The sequence below is a fragment of the Salvia hispanica genome, chromosome 4, assembly GCF_029641045.1.
Source record: "Salvia hispanica isolate PSC_SH4W2 chromosome 4, Shi_PSC_v1, whole genome shotgun sequence".
NCBI classification, from domain to species: Eukaryota; Viridiplantae; Streptophyta; class Magnoliopsida; order Lamiales; family Lamiaceae; genus Salvia; species Salvia hispanica.
This window is the reverse complement of record NC_142695.1, coordinates 42970260-42989878: the sequence shown is the minus strand read 5'-3', so window position 1 is coordinate 42989878 and position 19619 is coordinate 42970260. Positions and strand designations below refer to the sequence as shown.

Below are 19619 nucleotides of genomic sequence, written 5' to 3'. Positions count from 1 at the left end.
GGAGTTACGGGACCCACAGCATATCACCGCGAAGCTCTCGCCGAGCCCCACGTGCTGAGCTACGGGTACAGCCCGTGGCTACTCCGGGAAGCAAAAAGAGGCCGTTTCGAGCCATTTCGGCCACTTTTAGTTCGCGGCTACTGTTTTTCGGCACGTTTAAGGTTGTGGGACCCGCTCGTCACGGGCTCGTGGGGATTGCCGTACCTTTTTGTCCTCGCGCCCGCCAACCGCTAGTCGAGTTTCGGGCCGCAGCAAGACCAACTGAACGGAAATAGAAAAAAAAAATGAACGCACTCGCAAAAAGGGGTGCAACACGAGGACTTCCCAGGGGGTCACCCATCCTAGTACTACTCTCGCCCAAGCACGCTTAACTTCGGAGTTCTGATGGGATCCGGTGCATTAGTGCTGGTATGATCGCACCCGTCAATAGCCCCGCACTTTATTCTTTCATAGCGTACGCTCCCGTGCGCAGGTTCTGGTCCCCCACCCTTCAGACGGGCATAACTTTTGATCCGGAAGGAGTTACGGGACCCACAGCATATCACCGCGAAGCTCTCGCCGAGCCCCACGTGCTGAGCTACGGGTACAGCCCGTGGCTACTCCGGGAAGCAAAAAGAGGCCGTTTCGAGCCATTTCGGCCACTTTTAGTTCGCGGCTACTGTTTTTCGGCACGTTTAAGGTTGTGGTACCCGCTCGTCACGGGCTCGTGGGGATTGCCGTACCTTTTTGTCCTCGCGCCCGCCAACCGCTAGTCGAGTTTCGGGCCGCAGCAAGACCAACTGAACGGAAATAGAAAAAAAAAATGAACGCACTCGCAAAAAGGGGTGCAACACGAGGACTTCCCAGGGGGTCACCCATCCTAGTACTACTCTCGCCCAAGCACGCTTAACTTCGGAGTTCTGATGGGATCCGGTGCATTAGTGCTGGTATGATCGCACCCGTCAATAGCCCCGCACTTTATTCTTTCATAGCGTACGCTCCCGTGCGCAGGTTCTGGTCCCCCACCCTTCAGACGGGCATAACTTTTGATCCGGAAGGAGTTACGGGACCCACAGCATATCACCGCGAAGCTCTCGCCGAGCCCCACGTGCTGAGCTACGGGTACAGCCCGTGGCTACTCCGGGAAGCAAAAAGAGGCCGTTTCGAGCCATTTCGGCCACTTTTAGTTCGCGGCTACTGTTTTTCGGCACGTTTAAGGTTGTGGGACCCGCTCGTCACGGGCTCGTGGGGATTGCCGTACCTTTTTGTCCTCGCGCCCGCCAACCGCTAGTCGAGTTTCGGGCCGCAGCAAGACCAACTGAACGGAAATAGAAAAAAAAAATGAACGCACTCGCAAAAAGGGGTGCAACACGAGGACTTCCCAAGGGGTCACCCATCCTAGTACTACTCTCGCCCAAGCACGCTTAACTTCGGAGTTCTGATGGGATCCGGTGCATTAGTGCTGGTATGATCGCACCCGTCAATAGCCCCGCACTTTATTCTTTCATAGCGTACGCTCCCGTGCGCAGGTTCTGGTCCCCCACCCTTCAGACGGGCATAACTTTTGATCCGGAAGGAGTTACGGGACCCACAGCATATCACCGCGAAGCTCTCGCCGAGCCCCACGTGCTGAGCTACGGGTACAGCCCGTGGCTACTCCGGGAAGCAAAAAGAGGCCGTTTCGAGCCATTTCGGCCACTTTTAGTTCGCGGCTACTGTTTTTCGGCACGTTTAAGGTTGTGGGACCCGCTCGTCACGGGCTCGTGGGGATTGCCGTACCTTTTTGTCCTCGCGCCCGCCAACCGCTAGTCGAGTTTCGGGCCGCAGCAAGACCAACTGAACGGAAATAGAAAAAAAAAATGAACGCACTCGCAAAAAGGGGTGCAACACGAGGACTTCCCAGGGGGTCACCCATCCTAGTACTACTCTCGCCCAAGCACGCTTAACTTCGGAGTTCTGATGGGATCCGGTGCATTAGTGCTGGTATGATCGCACCCGTCAATAGCCCCGCACTTTATTCTTTCATAGCGTACGCTCCCGTGCGCAGGTTCTGGTCCCCCACCCTTCAGACGGGCATAACTTTTGATCCGGAAGGAGTTACGGGACCCACAGCATATCACCGCGAAGCTCTCGCCGAGCCCCACGTGCTGAGCTACGGGTACAGCCCGTGGCTACTCCGGGAAGCAAAAAGAGGCCGTTTCGAGCCATTTCGGCCACTTTTAGTTCGCGGCTACTGTTTTTCGGCACGTTTAAGGTTGTGGGACCCGCTCGTCACGGGCTCGTGGGGATTGCCGTACCTTTTTGTCCTCGCGCCCGCCAACCGCTAGTCGAGTTTCGGGCCGCAGCAAGACCAACTGAACGGAAATAGAAAAAAAAAATGAACGCACTCGCAAAAAGGGGTGCAACACGAGGACTTCCCAGGGGGTCACCCATCCTAGTACTACTCTCGCCCAAGCACGCTTAACTTCGGAGTTCTGATGGGATCCGGTGCATTAGTGCTGGTATGATCGCACCCGTCAATAGCCCCGCACTTTATTCTTTCATAGCGTACGCTCCCGTGCGCAGGTTCTGGTCCCCCACCCTTCAGACGGGCATAACTTTTGATCCGGAAGGAGTTACGGGACCCACAGCATATCACCGCGAAGCTCTCGCCGAGCCCCACGTGCTGAGCTACGGGTACAGCCCGTGGCTACTCCGGGAAGCAAAAAGAGGCCGTTTCGAGCCATTTCGGCCACTTTTAGTTCGCGGCTACTGTTTTTCGGCACGTTTAAGGTTGTGGGACCCGCTCGTCACGGGCTCGTGGGGATTGCCGTACCTTTTTGTCCTCGCGCCCGCCAACCGCTAGTCGAGTTTCGGGCCGCAGCAAGACCAACTGAACGGAAATAGAAAAAAAAAATGAACGCACTCGCAAAAAGGGGTGCAACACGAGGACTTCCCAGGGGGTCACCCATCCTAGTACTACTCTCGCCCAAGCACGCTTAACTTCGGAGTTCTGATGGGATCCGGTGCATTAGTGCTGGTATGATCGCACCCGTCAATAGCCCCGCACTTTATTCTTTCATAGCGTACGCTCCCGTGCGCAGGTTCTGGTCCCCCACCCTTCAGACGGGCATAACTTTTGATCCGGAAGGAGTTACGGGACCCACAGCATATCACCGCGAAGCTCTCGCCGAGCCCCACGTGCTGAGCTACGGGTACAGCCCGTGGCTACTCCGGGAAGCAAAAAGAGGCCGTTTCGAGCCATTTCGGCCACTTTTAGTTCGCGGCTACTGTTTTTCGGCACGTTTAAGGTTGTGGGACCCGCTCGTCACGGGCTCGTGGGGATTGCCGTACCTTTTTGTCCTCGCGCCCGCCAACCGCTAGTCGAGTTTCGGGCCGCAGCAAGACCAACTGAACGGAAATAGAAAAAAAAAATGAACGCACTCGCAAAAAGGGGTGCAACACGAGGACTTCCCAGGGGGTCACCCATCCTAGTACTACTCTCGCCCAAGCACGCTTAACTTCGGAGTTCTGATGGGATCCGGTGCATTAGTGCTGGTATGATCGCACCCGTCAATAGCCCCGCACTTTATTCTTTCATAGCGTACGCTCCCGTGCGCAGGTTCTGGTCCCCCACCCTTCAGACGGGCATAACTTTTGATCCGGAAGGAGTTACGGGACCCACAGCATATCACCGCGAAGCTCTCGCCGAGCCCCACGTGCTGAGCTACGGGTACAGCCCGTGGCTACTCCGGGAAGCAAAAAGAGGCCGTTTCGAGCCATTTCGGCCACTTTTAGTTCGCGGCTACTGTTTTTCGGCACGTTTAAGGTTGTGGTACCCGCTCGTCACGGGCTCGTGGGGATTGCCGTACCTTTTTGTCCTCGCGCCCGCCAACCGCTAGTCGAGTTTCGGGCCGCAGCAAGACCAACTGAACGGAAATAGAAAAAAAAAATGAACGCACTCGCAAAAAGGGGTGCAACACGAGGACTTCCCAGGGGGTCACCCATCCTAGTACTACTCTCGCCCAAGCACGCTTAACTTCGGAGTTCTGATGGGATCCGGTGCATTAGTGCTGGTATGATCGCACCCGTCAATAGCCCCGCACTTTATTCTTTCATAGCGTACGCTCCCGTGCGCAGGTTCTGGTCCCCCACCCTTCAGACGGGCATAACTTTTGATCCGGAAGGAGTTACGGGACCCACAGCATATCACCGCGAAGCTCTCGCCGAGCCCCACGTGCTGAGCTACGGGTACAGCCCGTGGCTACTCCGGGAAGCAAAAAGAGGCCGTTTCGAGCCATTTCGGCCACTTTTAGTTCGCGGCTACTGTTTTTCGGCACGTTTAAGGTTGTGGGACCCGCTCGTCACGGGCTCGTGGGGATTGCCGTACCTTTTTGTCCTCGCGCCCGCCAACCGCTAGTCGAGTTTCGGGCCGCAGCAAGACCAACTGAACGGAAATAGAAAAAAAAAATGAACGCACTCGCAAAAAGGGGTGCAACACGAGGACTTCCCAAGGGGTCACCCATCCTAGTACTACTCTCGCCCAAGCACGCTTAACTTCGGAGTTCTGATGGGATCCGGTGCATTAGTGCTGGTATGATCGCACCCGTCAATAGCCCCGCACTTTATTCTTTCATAGCGTACGCTCCCGTGCGCAGGTTCTGGTCCCCCACCCTTCAGACGGGCATAACTTTTGATCCGGAAGGAGTTACGGGACCCACAGCATATCACCGCGAAGCTCTCGCCGAGCCCCACGTGCTGAGCTACGGGTACAGCCCGTGGCTACTCCGGGAAGCAAAAAGAGGCCGTTTCGAGCCATTTCGGCCACTTTTAGTTCGCGGCTACTGTTTTTCGGCACGTTTAAGGTTGTGGGACCCGCTCGTCACGGGCTCGTGGGGATTGCCGTACCTTTTTGTCCTCGCGCCCGCCAACCGCTAGTCGAGTTTCGGGCCGCAGCAAGACCAACTGAACGGAAATAGAAAAAAAAAATGAACGCACTCGCAAAAAGGGGTGCAACACGAGGACTTCCCAGGGGGTCACCCATCCTAGTACTACTCTCGCCCAAGCACGCTTAACTTCGGAGTTCTGATGGGATCCGGTGCATTAGTGCTGGTATGATCGCACCCGTCAATAGCCCCGCACTTTATTCTTTCATAGCGTACGCTCCCGTGCGCAGGTTCTGGTCCCCCACCCTTCAGACGGGCATAACTTTTGATCCGGAAGGAGTTACGGGACCCACAGCATATCACCGCGAAGCTCTCGCCGAGCCCCACGTGCTGAGCTACGGGTACAGCCCGTGGCTACTCCGGGAAGCAAAAAGAGGCCGTTTCGAGCCATTTCGGCCACTTTTAGTTCGCGGCTACTGTTTTTCGGCACGTTTAAGGTTGTGGGACCCGCTCGTCACGGGCTCGTGGGGATTGCCGTACCTTTTTGTCCTCGCGCCCGCCAACCGCTAGTCGAGTTTCGGGCCGCAGCAAGACCAACTGAACGGAAATAGAAAAAAAAAATGAACGCACTCGCAAAAAGGGGTGCAACACGAGGACTTCCCAGGGGGTCACCCATCCTAGTACTACTCTCGCCCAAGCACGCTTAACTTCGGAGTTCTGATGGGATCCGGTGCATTAGTGCTGGTATGATCGCACCCGTCAATAGCCCCGCACTTTATTCTTTCATAGCGTACGCTCCCGTGCGCAGGTTCTGGTCCCCCACCCTTCAGACGGGCATAACTTTTGATCCGGAAGGAGTTACGGGACCCACAGCATATCACCGCGAAGCTCTCGCCGAGCCCCACGTGCTGAGCTACGGGTACAGCCCGTGGCTACTCCGGGAAGCAAAAAGAGGCCGTTTCGAGCCATTTCGGCCACTTTTAGTTCGCGGCTACTGTTTTTCGGCACGTTTAAGGTTGTGGGACCCGCTCGTCACGGGCTCGTGGGGATTGCCGTACCTTTTTGTCCTCGCGCCCGCCAACCGCTAGTCGAGTTTCGGGCCGCAGCAAGACCAACTGAACGGAAATAGAAAAAAAAAATGAACGCACTCGCAAAAAGGGGTGCAACACGAGGACTTCCCAGGGGGTCACCCATCCTAGTACTACTCTCGCCCAAGCACGCTTAACTTCGGAGTTCTGATGGGATCCGGTGCATTAGTGCTGGTATGATCGCACCCGTCAATAGCCCCGCACTTTATTCTTTCATAGCGTACGCTCCCGTGCGCAGGTTCTGGTCCCCCACCCTTCAGACGGGCATAACTTTTGATCCGGAAGGAGTTACGGGACCCACAGCATATCACCGCGAAGCTCTCGCCGAGCCCCACGTGCTGAGCTACGGGTACAGCCCGTGGCTACTCCGGGAAGCAAAAAGAGGCCGTTTCGAGCCATTTCGGCCACTTTTAGTTCGCGGCTACTGTTTTTCGGCACGTTTAAGGTTGTGGGACCCGCTCGTCACGGGCTCGTGGGGATTGCCGTACCTTTTTGTCCTCGCGCCCGCCAACCGCTAGTCGAGTTTCGGGCCGCAGCAAGACCAACTGAACGGAAATAGAAAAAAAAAATGAACGCACTCGCAAAAAGGGGTGCAACACGAGGACTTCCCAGGGGGTCACCCATCCTAGTACTACTCTCGCCCAAGCACGCTTAACTTCGGAGTTCTGATGGGATCCGGTGCATTAGTGCTGGTATGATCGCACCCGTCAATAGCCCCGCACTTTATTCTTTCATAGCGTACGCTCCCGTGCGCAGGTTCTGGTCCCCCACCCTTCAGACGGGCATAACTTTTGATCCGGAAGGAGTTACGGGACCCACAGCATATCACCGCGAAGCTCTCGCCGAGCCCCACGTGCTGAGCTACGGGTACAGCCCGTGGCTACTCCGGGAAGCAAAAAGAGGCCGTTTCGAGCCATTTCGGCCACTTTTAGTTCGCGGCTACTGTTTTTCGGCACGTTTAAGGTTGTGGGACCCGCTCGTCACGGGCTCGTGGGGATTGCCGTACCTTTTTGTCCTCGCGCCCGCCAACCGCTAGTCGAGTTTCGGGCCGCAGCAAGACCAACTGAACGGAAATAGAAAAAAAAAATGAACGCACTCGCAAAAAGGGGTGCAACACGAGGACTTCCCAGGGGGTCACCCATCCTAGTACTACTCTCGCCCAAGCACGCTTAACTTCGGAGTTCTGATGGGATCCGGTGCATTAGTGCTGGTATGATCGCACCCGTCAATAGCCCCGCACTTTATTCTTTCATAGCGTACGCTCCCGTGCGCAGGTTCTGGTCCCCCACCCTTCAGACGGGCATAACTTTTGATCCGGAAGGAGTTACGGGACCCACAGCATATCACCGCGAAGCTCTCGCCGAGCCCCACGTGCTGAGCTACGGGTACAGCCCGTGGCTACTCCGGGAAGCAAAAAGAGGCCGTTTCGAGCCATTTCGGCCACTTTTAGTTCGCGGCTACTGTTTTTCGGCACGTTTAAGGTTGTGGGACCCGCTCGTCACGGGCTCGTGGGGATTGCCGTACCTTTTTGTCCTCGCGCCCGCCAACCGCTAGTCGAGTTTCGGGCCGCAGCAAGACCAACTGAACGGAAATAGAAAAAAAAAATGAACGCACTCGCAAAAAGGGGTGCAACACGAGGACTTCCCAGGGGGTCACCCATCCTAGTACTACTCTCGCCCAAGCACGCTTAACTTCGGAGTTCTGATGGGATCCGGTGCATTAGTGCTGGTATGATCGCACCCGTCAATAGCCCCGCACTTTATTCTTTCATAGCGTACGCTCCCGTGCGCAGGTTCTGGTCCCCCACCCTTCAGACGGGCATAACTTTTGATCCGGAAGGAGTTACGGGACCCACAGCATATCACCGCGAAGCTCTCGCCGAGCCCCACGTGCTGAGCTACGGGTACAGCCCGTGGCTACTCCGGGAAGCAAAAAGAGGCCGTTTCGAGCCATTTCGGCCACTTTTAGTTCGCGGCTACTGTTTTTCGGCACGTTTAAGGTTGTGGGACCCGCTCGTCACGGGCTCGTGGGGATTGCCGTACCTTTTTGTCCTCGCGCCCGCCAACCGCTAGTCGAGTTTCGGGCCGCAGCAAGACCAACTGAACGGAAATAGAAAAAAAAATGAACGCACTCGCAAAAAGGGGTGCAACACGAGGACTTCCCAGGGGGTCACCCATCCTAGTACTACTCTCGCCCAAGCACGCTTAACTTCGGAGTTCTGATGGGATCCGGTGCATTAGTGCTGGTATGATCGCACCCGTCAATAGCCCCGCACTTTATTCTTTCATAGCGTACGCTCCCGTGCGCAGGTTCTGGTCCCCCACCCTTCAGACGGGCATAACTTTTGATCCGGAAGGAGTTACGGGACCCACAGCATATCACCGCGAAGCTCTCGCCGAGCCCCACGTGCTGAGCTACGGGTACAGCCCGTGGCTACTCCGGGAAGCAAAAAGAGGCCGTTTCGAGCCATTTCGGCCACTTTTAGTTCGCGGCTACTGTTTTTCGGCACGTTTAAGGTTGTGGGACCCGCTCGTCACGGGCTCGTGGGGATTGCCGTACCTTTTTGTCCTCGCGCCCGCCAACCGCTAGTCGAGTTTCGGGCCGCAGCAAGACCAACTGAACGGAAATAGAAAAAAAAAATGAACGCACTCGCAAAAAGGGGTGCAACACGAGGACTTCCCAGGGGGTCACCCATCCTAGTACTACTCTCGCCCAAGCACGCTTAACTTCGGAGTTCTGATGGGATCCGGTGCATTAGTGCTGGTATGATCGCACCCGTCAATAGCCCCGCACTTTATTCTTTCATAGCGTACGCTCCCGTGCGCAGGTTCTGGTCCCCCACCCTTCAGACGGGCATAACTTTTGATCCGGAAGGAGTTACGGGACCCACAGCATATCACCGCGAAGCTCTCGCCGAGCCCCACGTGCTGAGCTACGGGTACAGCCCGTGGCTACTCCGGGAAGCAAAAAGAGGCCGTTTCGAGCCATTTCGGCCACTTTTAGTTCGCGGCTACTGTTTTTCGGCACGTTTAAGGTTGTGGGACCCGCTCGTCACGGGCTCGTGGGGATTGCCGTACCTTTTTGTCCTCGCGCCCGCCAACCGCTAGTCGAGTTTCGGGCCGCAGCAAGACCAACTGAACGGAAATAGAAAAAAAAAATGAACGCACTCGCAAAAAGGGGTGCAACACGAGGACTTCCCAGGGGGTCACCCATCCTAGTACTACTCTCGCCCAAGCACGCTTAACTTCGGAGTTCTAATGGGATCCGGTGCATTAGTGCTGGTATGATCGCACCCGTCAATAGCCCCGCACTTTATTCTTTCATAGCGTACGCTCCCGTGCGCAGGTTCTGGTCCCCCACCCTTCAGACGGGCATAACTTTTGATCCGGAAGGAGTTACGGGACCCACAGCATATCACCGCGAAGCTCTCGCCGAGCCCCACGTGCTGAGCTACGGGTACAGCCCGTGGCTACTCCGGGAAGCAAAAAGAGGCCGTTTCGAGCCATTTCGGCCACTTTTAGTTCGCGGCTACTGTTTTTCGGCACGTTTAAGGTTGTGGGACCCGCTCGTCACGGGCTCGTGGGGATTGCCGTACCTTTTTGTCCTCGCGCCCGCCAACCGCTAGTCGAGTTTCGGGCCGCAGCAAGACCAACTGAACGGAAATAGAAAAAAAAATGAACGCACTCGCAAAAAGGGGTGCAACACGAGGACTTCCCAGGGGGTCACCCATCCTAGTACTACTCTCGCCCAAGCACGCTTAACTTCGGAGTTCTGATGGGATCCGGTGCATTAGTGCTGGTATGATCGCACCCGTCAATAGCCCCGCACTTTATTCTTTCATAGCGTACGCTCCCGTGCGCAGGTTCTGGTCCCCCACCCTTCAGACGGGCATAACTTTTGATCCGGAAGGAGTTACGGGACCCACAGCATATCACCGCGAAGCTCTCGCCGAGCCCCACGTGCTGAGCTACGGGTACAGCCCGTGGCTACTCCGGGAAGCAAAAAGAGGCCGTTTCGAGCCATTTCGGCCACTTTTAGTTCGCGGCTACTGTTTTTCGGCACGTTTAAGGTTGTGGGACCCGCTCGTCACGGGCTCGTGGGGATTGCCGTACCTTTTTGTCCTCGCGCCCGCCAACCGCTAGTCGAGTTTCGGGCCGCAGCAAGACCAACTGAACGGAAATAGAAAAAAAAAATGAACGCACTCGCAAAAAGGGGTGCAACACGAGGACTTCCCAGGGGGTCACCCATCCTAGTACTACTCTCGCCCAAGCACGCTTAACTTCGGAGTTCTGATGGGATCCGGTGCATTAGTGCTGGTATGATCGCACCCGTCAATAGCCCCGCACTTTATTCTTTCATAGCGTACGCTCCCGTGCGCAGGTTCTGGTCCCCCACCCTTCAGACGGGCATAACTTTTGATCCGGAAGGAGTTACGGGACCCACAGCATATCACCGCGAAGCTCTCGCCGAGCCCCACGTGCTGAGCTACGGGTACAGCCCGTGGCTACTCCGGGAAGCAAAAAGAGGCCGTTTCGAGCCATTTCGGCCACTTTTAGTTCGCGGCTACTGTTTTTCGGCACGTTTAAGGTTGTGGGACCCGCTCGTCACGGGCTCGTGGGGATTGCCGTACCTTTTTGTCCTCGCGCCCGCCAACCGCTAGTCGAGTTTCGGGCCGCAGCAAGACCAACTGAACGGAAATAGAAAAAAAAAATGAACGCACTCGCAAAAAGGGGTGCAACACGAGGACTTCCCAGGGGGTCACCCATCCTAGTACTACTCTCGCCCAAGCACGCTTAACTTCGGAGTTCTGATGGGATCCGGTGCATTAGTGCTGGTATGATCGCACCCGTCAATAGCCCCGCACTTTATTCTTTCATAGCGTACGCTCCCGTGCGCAGGTTCTGGTCCCCCACCCTTCAGACGGGCATAACTTTTGATCCGGAAGGAGTTACGGGACCCACAGCATATCACCGCGAAGCTCTCGCCGAGCCCCACGTGCTGAGCTACGGGTACAGCCCGTGGCTACTCCGGGAAGCAAAAAGAGGCCGTTTCGAGCCATTTCGGCCACTTTTAGTTCGCGGCTACTGTTTTTCGGCACGTTTAAGGTTGTGGGACCCGCTCGTCACGGGCTCGTGGGGATTGCCGTACCTTTTTGTCCTCGCGCCCGCCAACCGCTAGTCGAGTTTCGGGCCGCAGCAAGACCAACTGAACGGAAATAGAAAAAAAAAATGAACGCACTCGCAAAAAGGGGTGCAACACGAGGACTTCCCAGGGGGTCACCCATCCTAGTACTACTCTCGCCCAAGCACGCTTAACTTCGGAGTTCTGATGGGATCCGGTGCATTAGTGCTGGTATGATCGCACCCGTCAATAGCCCCGCACTTTATTCTTTCATAGCGTACGCTCCCGTGCGCAGGTTCTGGTCCCCCACCCTTCAGACGGGCATAACTTTTGATCCGGAAGGAGTTACGGGACCCACAGCATATCACCGCGAAGCTCTCGCCGAGCCCCACGTGCTGAGCTACGGGTACAGCCCGTGGCTACTCCGGGAAGCAAAAAGAGGCCGTTTCGAGCCATTTCGGCCACTTTTAGTTCGCGGCTACTGTTTTTCGGCACGTTTAAGGTTGTGGGACCCGCTCGTCACGGGCTCGTGGGGATTGCCGTACCTTTTTGTCCTCGCGCCCGCCAACCGCTAGTCGAGTTTCGGGCCGCAGCAAGACCAACTGAACGGAAATAGAAAAAAAAAATGAACGCACTCGCAAAAAGGGGTGCAACACGAGGACTTCCCAGGGGGTCACCCATCCTAGTACTACTCTCGCCCAAGCACGCTTAACTTCGGAGTTCTGATGGGATCCGGTGCATTAGTGCTGGTATGATCGCACCCGTCAATAGCCCCGCACCACTTTATTCTTTCATAGCGTACGCTCCCGTGCGCAGGTTCTGGTCCCCCACCCTTCAGACGGGCATAACTTTTGATCCGGAAGGAGTTACGGGACCCACAGCATATCACCGCGAAGCTCTCGCCGAGCCCCACGTGCTGAGCTACGGGTACAGCCCGTGGCTACTCCGGGAAGCAAAAAGAGGCCGTTTCGAGCCATTTCGGCCACTTTTAGTTCGCGGCTACTGTTTTTCGGCACGTTTAAGGTTGTGGGACCCGCTCGTCACGGGCTCGTGGGGATTGCCGTACCTTTTTGTCCTCGCGCCCGCCAACCGCTAGTCGAGTTTCGGGCCGCAGCAAGACCAACTGAACGGAAATAGAAAAAAAAAATGAACGCACTCGCAAAAAGGGGTGCAACACGAGGACTTCCCAGGGGGTCACCCATCCTAGTACTACTCTCGCCCAAGCACGCTTAACTTCGGAGTTCTGATGGGATCCGGTGCATTAGTGCTGGTATGATCGCACCCGTCAATAGCCCCGCACTTTATTCTTTCATAGCGTACGCTCCCGTGCGCAGGTTCTGGTCCCCCACCCTTCAGACGGGCATAACTTTTGATCCGGAAGGAGTTACGGGACCCACAGCATATCACCGCGAAGCTCTCGCCGAGCCCCACGTGCTGAGCTACGGGTACAGCCCGTGGCTACTCCGGGAAGCAAAAAGAGGCCGTTTCGAGCCATTTCGGCCACTTTTAGTTCGCGGCTACTGTTTTTCGGCACGTTTAAGGTTGTGGGACCCGCTCGTCACGGGCTCGTGGGGATTGCCGTACCTTTTTGTCCTCGCGCCCGCCAACCGCTAGTCGAGTTTCGGGCCGCAGCAAGACCAACTGAACGGAAATAGAAAAAAAAAATGAACGCACTCGCAAAAAGGGGTGCAACACGAGGACTTCCCAGGGGGTCACCCATCCTAGTACTACTCTCGCCCAAGCACGCTTAACTTCGGAGTTCTGATGGGATCCGGTGCATTAGTGCTGGTATGATCGCACCCGTCAATAGCCCCGCACTTTATTCTTTCATAGCGTACGCTCCCGTGCGCAGGTTCTGGTCCCCCACCCTTCAGACGGGCATAACTTTTGATCCGGAAGGAGTTACGGGACCCACAGCATATCACCGCGAAGCTCTCGCCGAGCCCCACGTGCTGAGCTACGGGTACAGCCCGTGGCTACTCCGGGAAGCAAAAAGAGGCCGTTTCGAGCCATTTCGGCCACTTTTAGTTCGCGGCTACTGTTTTTCGGCACGTTTAAGGTTGTGGGACCCGCTCGTCACGGGCTCGTGGGGATTGCCGTACCTTTTTGTCCTCGCGCCCGCCAACCGCTAGTCGAGTTTCGGGCCGCAGCAAGACCAACTGAACGGAAATAGAAAAAAAAAATGAACGCACTCGCAAAAAGGGGTGCAACACGAGGACTTCCCAGGGGGTCACCCATCCTAGTACTACTCTCGCCCAAGCACGCTTAACTTCGGAGTTCTGATGGGATCCGGTGCATTAGTGCTGGTATGATCGCACCCGTCAATAGCCCCGCACTTTATTCTTTCATAGCGTACGCTCCCGTGCGCAGGTTCTGGTCCCCCACCCTTCAGACGGGCATAACTTTTGATCCGGAAGGAGTTACGGGACCCACAGCATATCACCGCGAAGCTCTCGCCGAGCCCCACGTGCTGAGCTACGGGTACAGCCCGTGGCTACTCCGGGAAGCAAAAAGAGGCCGTTTCGAGCCATTTCGGCCACTTTTAGTTCGCGGCTACTGTTTTTCGGCACGTTTAAGGTTGTGGGACCCGCTCGTCACGGGCTCGTGGGGATTGCCGTACCTTTTTGTCCTCGCGCCCGCCAACCGCTAGTCGAGTTTCGGGCCGCAGCAAGACCAACTGAACGGAAATAGAAAAAAAAAATGAACGCACTCGCAAAAAGGGGTGCAACACGAGGACTTCCCAGGGGGTCACCCATCCTAGTACTACTCTCGCCCAAGCACGCTTAACTTCGGAGTTCTGATGGGATCCGGTGCATTAGTGCTGGTATGATCGCACCCGTCAATAGCCCCGCACTTTATTCTTTCATAGCGTACGCTCCCGTGCGCAGGTTCTGGTCCCCCACCCTTCAGACGGGCATAACTTTTGATCCGGAAGGAGTTACGGGACCCACAGCATATCACCGCGAAGCTCTCGCCGAGCCCCACGTGCTGAGCTACGGGTACAGCCCGTGGCTACTCCGGGAAGCAAAAAGAGGCCGTTTCGAGCCATTTCGGCCACTTTTAGTTCGCGGCTACTGTTTTTCGGCACGTTTAAGGTTGTGGGACCCGCTCGTCACGGGCTCGTGGGGATTGCCGTACCTTTTTGTCCTCGCGCCCGCCAACCGCTAGTCGAGTTTCGGGCCGCAGCAAGACCAACTGAACGGAAATAGAAAAAAAAAATGAACGCACTCGCAAAAAGGGGTGCAACACGAGGACTTCCCAGGGGGTCACCCATCCTAGTACTACTCTCGCCCAAGCACGCTTAACTTCGGAGTTCTGATGGGATCCGGTGCATTAGTGCTGGTATGATCGCACCCGTCAATAGCCCCGCACTTTATTCTTTCATAGCGTACGCTCCCGTGCGCAGGTTCTGGTCCCCCACCCTTCAGACGGGCATAACTTTTGATCCGGAAGGAGTTACGGGACCCACAGCATATCACCGCGAAGCTCTCGCCGAGCCCCACGTGCTGAGCTACGGGTACAGCCCGTGGCTACTCCGGGAAGCAAAAAGAGGCCGTTTCGAGCCATTTCGGCCACTTTTAGTTCGCGGCTACTGTTTTTCGGCACGTTTAAGGTTGTGGGACCCGCTCGTCACGGGCTCGTGGGGATTGCCGTACCTTTTTGTCCTCGCGCCCGCCAACCGCTAGTCGAGTTTCGGGCCGCAGCAAGACCAACTGAACGGAAATAGAAAAAAAAAATGAACGCACTCGCAAAAAGGGGTGCAACACGAGGACTTCCCAGGGGGTCACCCATCCTAGTACTACTCTCGCCCAAGCACGCTTAACTTCGGAGTTCTGATGGGATCCGGTGCATTAGTGCTGGTATGATCGCACCCGTCAATAGCCCCGCACTTTATTCTTTCATAGCGTACGCTCCCGTGCGCAGGTTCTGGTCCCCCACCCTTCAGACGGGCATAACTTTTGATCCGGAAGGAGTTACGGGACCCACAGCATATCACCGCGAAGCTCTCGCCGAGCCCCACGTGCTGAGCTACGGGTACAGCCCGTGGCTACTCCGGGAAGCAAAAAGAGGCCGTTTCGAGCCATTTCGGCCACTTTTAGTTCGCGGCTACTGTTTTTCGGCACGTTTAAGGTTGTGGGACCCGCTCGTCACGGGCTCGTGGGGATTGCCGTACCTTTTTGTCCTCGCGCCCGCCAACCGCTAGTCGAGTTTCGGGCCGCAGCAAGACCAACTGAACGGAAATAGAAAAAAAAAATGAACGCACTCGCAAAAAGGGGTGCAACACGAGGACTTCCCAGGGGGTCACCCATCCTAGTACTACTCTCGCCCAAGCACGCTTAACTTCGGAGTTCTGATGGGATCCGGTGCATTAGTGCTGGTATGATCGCACCCGTCAATAGCCCCGCACTTTATTCTTTCATAGCGTACGCTCCCGTGCGCAGGTTCTGGTCCCCCACCCTTCAGACGGGCATAACTTTTGATCCGGAAGGAGTTACGGGACCCACAGCATATCACCGCGAAGCTCTCGCCGAGCCCCACGTGCTGAGCTACGGGTACAGCCCGTGGCTACTCCGGGAAGCAAAAAGAGGCCGTTTCGAGCCATTTCGGCCACTTTTAGTTCGCGGCTACTGTTTTTCGGCACGTTTAAGGTTGTGGGACCCGCTCGTCACGGGCTCGTGGGGATTGCCGTACCTTTTTGTCCTCGCGCCCGCCAACCGCTAGTCGAGTTTCGGGCCGCAGCAAGACCAACTGAACGGAAATAGAAAAAAAAAATGAACGCACTCGCAAAAAGGGGTGCAACACGAGGACTTCCCAGGGGGTCACCCATCCTAGTACTACTCTCGCCCAAGCACGCTTAACTTCGGAGTTCTGATGGGATCCGGTGCATTAGTGCTGGTATGATCGCACCCGTCAATAGCCCCGCACTTTATTCTTTCATAGCGTACGCTCCCGTGCGCAGGTTCTGGTCCCCCACCCTTCAGACGGGCATAACTTTTGATCCGGAAGGAGTTACGGGACCCACAGCATATCACCGCGAAGCTCTCGCCGAGCCCCACGTGCTGAGCTACGGGTACAGCCCGTGGCTACTCCGGGAAGCAAAAAGAGGCCGTTTCGAGCCATTTCGGCCACTTTTAGTTCGCGGCTACTGTTTTTCGGCACGTTTAAGGTTGTGGGACCCGCTCGTCACGGGCTCGTGGGGATTGCCGTACCTTTTTGTCCTCGCGCCCGCCAACCGCTAGTCGAGTTTCGGGCCGCAGCAAGACCAACTGAACGGAAATAGAAAAAAAAAATGAACGCACTCGCAAAAAGGGGTGCAACACGAGGACTTCCCAGGGGGTCACCCATCCTAGTACTACTCTCGCCCAAGCACGCTTAACTTCGGAGTTCTGATGGGATCCGGTGCATTAGTGCTGGTATGATCGCACCCGTCAATAGCCCCGCACTTTATTCTTTCATAGCGTACGCTCCCGTGCGCAGGTTCTGGTCCCCCACCCTTCAGACGGGCATAACTTTTGATCCGGAAGGAGTTACGGGACCCACAGCATATCACCGCGAAGCTCTCGCCGAGCCCCACGTGCTGAGCTACGGGTACAGCCCGTGGCTACTCCGGGAAGCAAAAAGAGGCCGTTTCGAGCCATTTCGGCCACTTTTAGTTCGCGGCTACTGTTTTTCGGCACGTTTAAGGTTGTGGGACCCGCTCGTCACGGGCTCGTGGGGATTGCCGTACCTTTTTGTCCTCGCGCCCGCCAACCGCTAGTCGAGTTTCGGGCCGCAGCAAGACCAACTGAACGGAAATAGAAAAAAAAAATGAACGCACTCGCAAAAAGGGGTGCAACACGAGGACTTCCCAGGGGGTCACCCATCCTAGTACTACTCTCGCCCAAGCACGCTTAACTTCGGAGTTCTGATGGGATCCGGTGCATTAGTGCTGGTATGATCGCACCCGTCAATAGCCCCGCACTTTATTCTTTCATAGCGTACGCTCCCGTGCGCAGGTTCTGGTCCCCCACCCTTCAGACGGGCATAACTTTTGATCCGGAAGGAGTTACGGGACCCACAGCATATCACCGCGAAGCTCTCGCCGAGCCCCACGTGCTGAGCTACGGGTACAGCCCGTGGCTACTCCGGGAAGCAAAAAGAGGCCGTTTCGAGCCATTTCGGCCACTTTTAGTTCGCGGCTACTGTTTTTCGGCACGTTTAAGGTTGTGGGACCCGCTCGTCACGGGCTCGTGGGGATTGCCGTACCTTTTTGTCCTCGCGCCCGCCAACCGCTAGTCGAGTTTCGGGCCGCAGCAAGACCAACTGAACGGAAATAGAAAAAAAAAATGAACGCACTCGCAAAAAGGGGTGCAACACGAGGACTTCCCAGGGGGTCACCCATCCTAGTACTACTCTCGCCCAAGCACGCTTAACTTCGGAGTTCTGATGGGATCCGGTGCATTAGTGCTGGTATGATCGCACCCGTCAATAGCCCCGCACTTTATTCTTTCATAGCGTACGCTCCCGTGCGCAGGTTCTGGTCCCCCACCCTTCAGACGGGCATAACTTTTGATCCGGAAGGAGTTACGGGACCCACAGCATATCACCGCGAAGCTCTCGCCGAGCCCCACGTGCTGAGCTACGGGTACAGCCCGTGGCTACTCCGGGAAGCAAAAAGAGGCCGTTTCGAGCCATTTCGGCCACTTTTAGTTCGCGGCTACTGTTTTTCGGCACGTTTAAGGTTGTGGGACCCGCTCGTCACGGGCTCGTGGGGATTGCCGTACCTTTTTGTCCTCGCGCCCGCCAACCGCTAGTCGAGTTTCGGGCCGCAGCAAGACCAACTGAACGGAAATAGAAAAAAAAAATGAACGCACTCGCAAAAAGGGGTGCAACACGAGGACTTCCCAGGGGGTCACCCATCCTAGTACTACTCTCGCCCAAGCACGCTTAACTTCGGAGTTCTGATGGGATCCGGTGCATTAGTGCTGGTATGATCGCACCCGTCAATAGCCCCGCACTTTATTCTTTCATAGCGTACGCTCCCGTGCGCAGGTTCTGGTCCCCCACCCTTCAGACGGGCATAACTTTTGATCCGGAAGGAGTTACGGGACCCACAGCATATCACCGCGAAGCTCTCGCCGAGCCCCACGTGCTGAGCTACGGGTACAGCCCGTGGCTACTCCGGGAAGCAAAAAGAGGCCGTTTCGAGCCATTTCGGCCACTTTTAGTTCGCGGCTACTGTTTTTCGGCACGTTTAAGGTTGTGGGACCCGCTCGTCACGGGCTCGTGGGGATTGCCGTACCTTTTTGTCCTCGCGCCCGCCAACCGCTAGTCGAGTTTCGGGCCGCAGCAAGACCAACTGAACGGAAATAGAAAAAAAAAATGAACGCACTCGCAAAAAGGGGTGCAACACGAGGACTTCCCAGGGGGTCACCCATCCTAGTACTACTCTCGCCCAAGCACGCTTAACTTCGGAGTTCTGATGGGATCCGGTGCATTAGTGCTGGTATGATCGCACCCGTCAATAGCCCCGCACTTTATTCTTTCATAGCGTACGCTCCCGTGCGCAGGTTCTGGTCCCCCACCCTTCAGACGGGCATAACTTTTGATCCGGAAGGAGTTACGGGACCCACAGCATATCACCGCGAAGCTCTCGCCGAGCCCCACGTGCTGAGCTACGGGTACAGCCCGTGGCTACTCCGGGAAGCAAAAAGAGGCCGTTTCGAGCCATTTCGGCCACTTTTAGTTCGCGGCTACTGTTTTTCGGCACGTTTAAGGTTGTGGGACCCGCTCGTCACGGGCTCGTGGGGATTGCCGTACCTTTTTGTCCTCGCGCCCGCCAACCGCTAGTCGAGTTTCGGGCCGCAGCAAGACCAACTGAACGGAAATAGAAAAAAAAAATGAACGCACTCGCAAAAAGGGGTGCAACACGAGGACTTCCCAGGGGGTCACCCATCCTAGTACTACTCTCGCCCAAGCACGCTTAACTTCGGAGTTCTGATGGGATCCGGTGCATTAGTGCTGGTATGATCGCACCCGTCAATAGCCCCGCACTTTATTCTTTCATAGCGTACGCTCCCGTGCCCCCCACCCTTCAGACGGGCATAACTTTTGATCCGGAAGGAGTTACGGGACCCACAGCATATCACCGCGAAGCTCCCGCCGAGCCCCACGTGCTGAGCTACGGGTACAGCCCGTGGCTACTCCGGGAAGCAAAAAGAGGCCGTTTCGAGCCATTTCGGCCACTTTTAGTTCGCGGCTACTGTTTTTCGGCACGTTTAAGGTTGTGGGACCCGCTCGTCACGGGCTCGTGGGGATTGCCGTACCTTTTTGTCCTCGCGCCCGCCAACCGCTAGTCGAGTTTCGGGCCGCAGCAAGACCAACTGAACGGAAATAGAAAAAAAAAATGAACGCACTCGCAAAAAGGGGTGCAACACGAGGACTTCCCAGGGGGTCACTCATCCTAGTACTACTCTCGCCCAAGCACGCTTAACTTCGGAGTTCTGATGGGATCCGGTGCATTAGTGCTGGTATGATCGCACCCGTCAATAGCCCCGCACTTTATTCTTTCATAGCGTACGCTCCC

General features: G+C 56.2%; 38 non-coding genes across 38 annotated transcripts; all 38 read right to left on the bottom strand.

Moving 5' to 3' along the window:
- Positions 1-303: 303 nt before the first annotated feature.
- On the bottom strand, positions 304-422 carry LOC148928993 (5S ribosomal RNA). The gene has a single exon (XR_016129790.1). It is a non-coding gene; the product is annotated as a 5S ribosomal RNA (ribosomal RNA).
- Positions 423-821: 399 nt separating this feature from the next.
- Positions 822-940, bottom strand: LOC148928992 (5S ribosomal RNA). The gene has a single exon (XR_016129788.1). It is a non-coding gene; the product is annotated as a 5S ribosomal RNA (ribosomal RNA).
- A 399-nt stretch (positions 941-1339) lies between these two features.
- Positions 1340-1458, bottom strand: LOC148928991 (5S ribosomal RNA). Its single transcript, XR_016130017.1, has one exon. It is a non-coding gene; the product is annotated as a 5S ribosomal RNA (ribosomal RNA).
- Positions 1459-1857: 399 nt separating this feature from the next.
- Positions 1858-1976, bottom strand: LOC148928990 (5S ribosomal RNA). Its single transcript, XR_016129787.1, has one exon. It is a non-coding gene; the product is annotated as a 5S ribosomal RNA (ribosomal RNA).
- A 399-nt stretch (positions 1977-2375) lies between these two features.
- LOC148928989 (5S ribosomal RNA) lies at positions 2376-2494 on the bottom strand. The gene has a single exon (XR_016129786.1). It is a non-coding gene; the product is annotated as a 5S ribosomal RNA (ribosomal RNA).
- A 399-nt stretch (positions 2495-2893) lies between these two features.
- Positions 2894-3012, bottom strand: LOC148928988 (5S ribosomal RNA). The gene has a single exon (XR_016129785.1). It is a non-coding gene; the product is annotated as a 5S ribosomal RNA (ribosomal RNA).
- Positions 3013-3411: 399 nt separating this feature from the next.
- LOC148928987 (5S ribosomal RNA) lies at positions 3412-3530 on the bottom strand. The gene has a single exon (XR_016129784.1). It is a non-coding gene; the product is annotated as a 5S ribosomal RNA (ribosomal RNA).
- Positions 3531-3929: 399 nt separating this feature from the next.
- On the bottom strand, positions 3930-4048 carry LOC148928986 (5S ribosomal RNA). The gene has a single exon (XR_016129783.1). It is a non-coding gene; the product is annotated as a 5S ribosomal RNA (ribosomal RNA).
- A 399-nt stretch (positions 4049-4447) lies between these two features.
- LOC148928985 (5S ribosomal RNA) lies at positions 4448-4566 on the bottom strand. The gene has a single exon (XR_016130016.1). It is a non-coding gene; the product is annotated as a 5S ribosomal RNA (ribosomal RNA).
- A 399-nt stretch (positions 4567-4965) lies between these two features.
- Positions 4966-5084, bottom strand: LOC148928984 (5S ribosomal RNA). The gene has a single exon (XR_016129782.1). It is a non-coding gene; the product is annotated as a 5S ribosomal RNA (ribosomal RNA).
- Positions 5085-5483: 399 nt separating this feature from the next.
- On the bottom strand, positions 5484-5602 carry LOC148928983 (5S ribosomal RNA). The gene has a single exon (XR_016129781.1). It is a non-coding gene; the product is annotated as a 5S ribosomal RNA (ribosomal RNA).
- A 399-nt stretch (positions 5603-6001) lies between these two features.
- Positions 6002-6120, bottom strand: LOC148928982 (5S ribosomal RNA). The gene has a single exon (XR_016129780.1). It is a non-coding gene; the product is annotated as a 5S ribosomal RNA (ribosomal RNA).
- A 399-nt stretch (positions 6121-6519) lies between these two features.
- On the bottom strand, positions 6520-6638 carry LOC148928981 (5S ribosomal RNA). Its single transcript, XR_016129779.1, has one exon. It is a non-coding gene; the product is annotated as a 5S ribosomal RNA (ribosomal RNA).
- Positions 6639-7037: 399 nt separating this feature from the next.
- On the bottom strand, positions 7038-7156 carry LOC148928980 (5S ribosomal RNA). The gene has a single exon (XR_016129778.1). It is a non-coding gene; the product is annotated as a 5S ribosomal RNA (ribosomal RNA).
- A 399-nt stretch (positions 7157-7555) lies between these two features.
- LOC148928979 (5S ribosomal RNA) lies at positions 7556-7674 on the bottom strand. Its single transcript, XR_016129777.1, has one exon. It is a non-coding gene; the product is annotated as a 5S ribosomal RNA (ribosomal RNA).
- A 398-nt stretch (positions 7675-8072) lies between these two features.
- On the bottom strand, positions 8073-8191 carry LOC148928978 (5S ribosomal RNA). Its single transcript, XR_016129776.1, has one exon. It is a non-coding gene; the product is annotated as a 5S ribosomal RNA (ribosomal RNA).
- Positions 8192-8590: 399 nt separating this feature from the next.
- Positions 8591-8709, bottom strand: LOC148928977 (5S ribosomal RNA). Its single transcript, XR_016129775.1, has one exon. It is a non-coding gene; the product is annotated as a 5S ribosomal RNA (ribosomal RNA).
- A 399-nt stretch (positions 8710-9108) lies between these two features.
- LOC148928976 (5S ribosomal RNA) lies at positions 9109-9227 on the bottom strand. Its single transcript, XR_016130018.1, has one exon. It is a non-coding gene; the product is annotated as a 5S ribosomal RNA (ribosomal RNA).
- A 398-nt stretch (positions 9228-9625) lies between these two features.
- LOC148928975 (5S ribosomal RNA) lies at positions 9626-9744 on the bottom strand. The gene has a single exon (XR_016129774.1). It is a non-coding gene; the product is annotated as a 5S ribosomal RNA (ribosomal RNA).
- A 399-nt stretch (positions 9745-10143) lies between these two features.
- LOC148928974 (5S ribosomal RNA) lies at positions 10144-10262 on the bottom strand. Its single transcript, XR_016129773.1, has one exon. It is a non-coding gene; the product is annotated as a 5S ribosomal RNA (ribosomal RNA).
- Positions 10263-10661: 399 nt separating this feature from the next.
- LOC148928973 (5S ribosomal RNA) lies at positions 10662-10780 on the bottom strand. Its single transcript, XR_016129772.1, has one exon. It is a non-coding gene; the product is annotated as a 5S ribosomal RNA (ribosomal RNA).
- Positions 10781-11179: 399 nt separating this feature from the next.
- LOC148928972 (5S ribosomal RNA) lies at positions 11180-11298 on the bottom strand. The gene has a single exon (XR_016129771.1). It is a non-coding gene; the product is annotated as a 5S ribosomal RNA (ribosomal RNA).
- A 399-nt stretch (positions 11299-11697) lies between these two features.
- On the bottom strand, positions 11698-11816 carry LOC148928971 (5S ribosomal RNA). Its single transcript, XR_016129770.1, has one exon. It is a non-coding gene; the product is annotated as a 5S ribosomal RNA (ribosomal RNA).
- Positions 11817-12218: 402 nt separating this feature from the next.
- LOC148928970 (5S ribosomal RNA) lies at positions 12219-12337 on the bottom strand. Its single transcript, XR_016129769.1, has one exon. It is a non-coding gene; the product is annotated as a 5S ribosomal RNA (ribosomal RNA).
- Positions 12338-12736: 399 nt separating this feature from the next.
- Positions 12737-12855, bottom strand: LOC148928969 (5S ribosomal RNA). Its single transcript, XR_016129768.1, has one exon. It is a non-coding gene; the product is annotated as a 5S ribosomal RNA (ribosomal RNA).
- Positions 12856-13254: 399 nt separating this feature from the next.
- On the bottom strand, positions 13255-13373 carry LOC148928968 (5S ribosomal RNA). Its single transcript, XR_016129767.1, has one exon. It is a non-coding gene; the product is annotated as a 5S ribosomal RNA (ribosomal RNA).
- Positions 13374-13772: 399 nt separating this feature from the next.
- Positions 13773-13891, bottom strand: LOC148928967 (5S ribosomal RNA). Its single transcript, XR_016129766.1, has one exon. It is a non-coding gene; the product is annotated as a 5S ribosomal RNA (ribosomal RNA).
- Positions 13892-14290: 399 nt separating this feature from the next.
- LOC148928966 (5S ribosomal RNA) lies at positions 14291-14409 on the bottom strand. The gene has a single exon (XR_016129765.1). It is a non-coding gene; the product is annotated as a 5S ribosomal RNA (ribosomal RNA).
- A 399-nt stretch (positions 14410-14808) lies between these two features.
- On the bottom strand, positions 14809-14927 carry LOC148928965 (5S ribosomal RNA). The gene has a single exon (XR_016129764.1). It is a non-coding gene; the product is annotated as a 5S ribosomal RNA (ribosomal RNA).
- Positions 14928-15326: 399 nt separating this feature from the next.
- Positions 15327-15445, bottom strand: LOC148928964 (5S ribosomal RNA). Its single transcript, XR_016129763.1, has one exon. It is a non-coding gene; the product is annotated as a 5S ribosomal RNA (ribosomal RNA).
- Positions 15446-15844: 399 nt separating this feature from the next.
- On the bottom strand, positions 15845-15963 carry LOC148928963 (5S ribosomal RNA). Its single transcript, XR_016129762.1, has one exon. It is a non-coding gene; the product is annotated as a 5S ribosomal RNA (ribosomal RNA).
- Positions 15964-16362: 399 nt separating this feature from the next.
- On the bottom strand, positions 16363-16481 carry LOC148928962 (5S ribosomal RNA). The gene has a single exon (XR_016129761.1). It is a non-coding gene; the product is annotated as a 5S ribosomal RNA (ribosomal RNA).
- A 399-nt stretch (positions 16482-16880) lies between these two features.
- Positions 16881-16999, bottom strand: LOC148928961 (5S ribosomal RNA). Its single transcript, XR_016129760.1, has one exon. It is a non-coding gene; the product is annotated as a 5S ribosomal RNA (ribosomal RNA).
- A 399-nt stretch (positions 17000-17398) lies between these two features.
- LOC148928960 (5S ribosomal RNA) lies at positions 17399-17517 on the bottom strand. Its single transcript, XR_016129759.1, has one exon. It is a non-coding gene; the product is annotated as a 5S ribosomal RNA (ribosomal RNA).
- A 399-nt stretch (positions 17518-17916) lies between these two features.
- LOC148928959 (5S ribosomal RNA) lies at positions 17917-18035 on the bottom strand. Its single transcript, XR_016129758.1, has one exon. It is a non-coding gene; the product is annotated as a 5S ribosomal RNA (ribosomal RNA).
- A 399-nt stretch (positions 18036-18434) lies between these two features.
- On the bottom strand, positions 18435-18553 carry LOC148928958 (5S ribosomal RNA). The gene has a single exon (XR_016129757.1). It is a non-coding gene; the product is annotated as a 5S ribosomal RNA (ribosomal RNA).
- Positions 18554-18952: 399 nt separating this feature from the next.
- LOC148928957 (5S ribosomal RNA) lies at positions 18953-19071 on the bottom strand. The gene has a single exon (XR_016129756.1). It is a non-coding gene; the product is annotated as a 5S ribosomal RNA (ribosomal RNA).
- A 387-nt stretch (positions 19072-19458) lies between these two features.
- Positions 19459-19577, bottom strand: LOC148928956 (5S ribosomal RNA). The gene has a single exon (XR_016130078.1). It is a non-coding gene; the product is annotated as a 5S ribosomal RNA (ribosomal RNA).
- Positions 19578-19619: the final 42 nt, after the last annotated feature.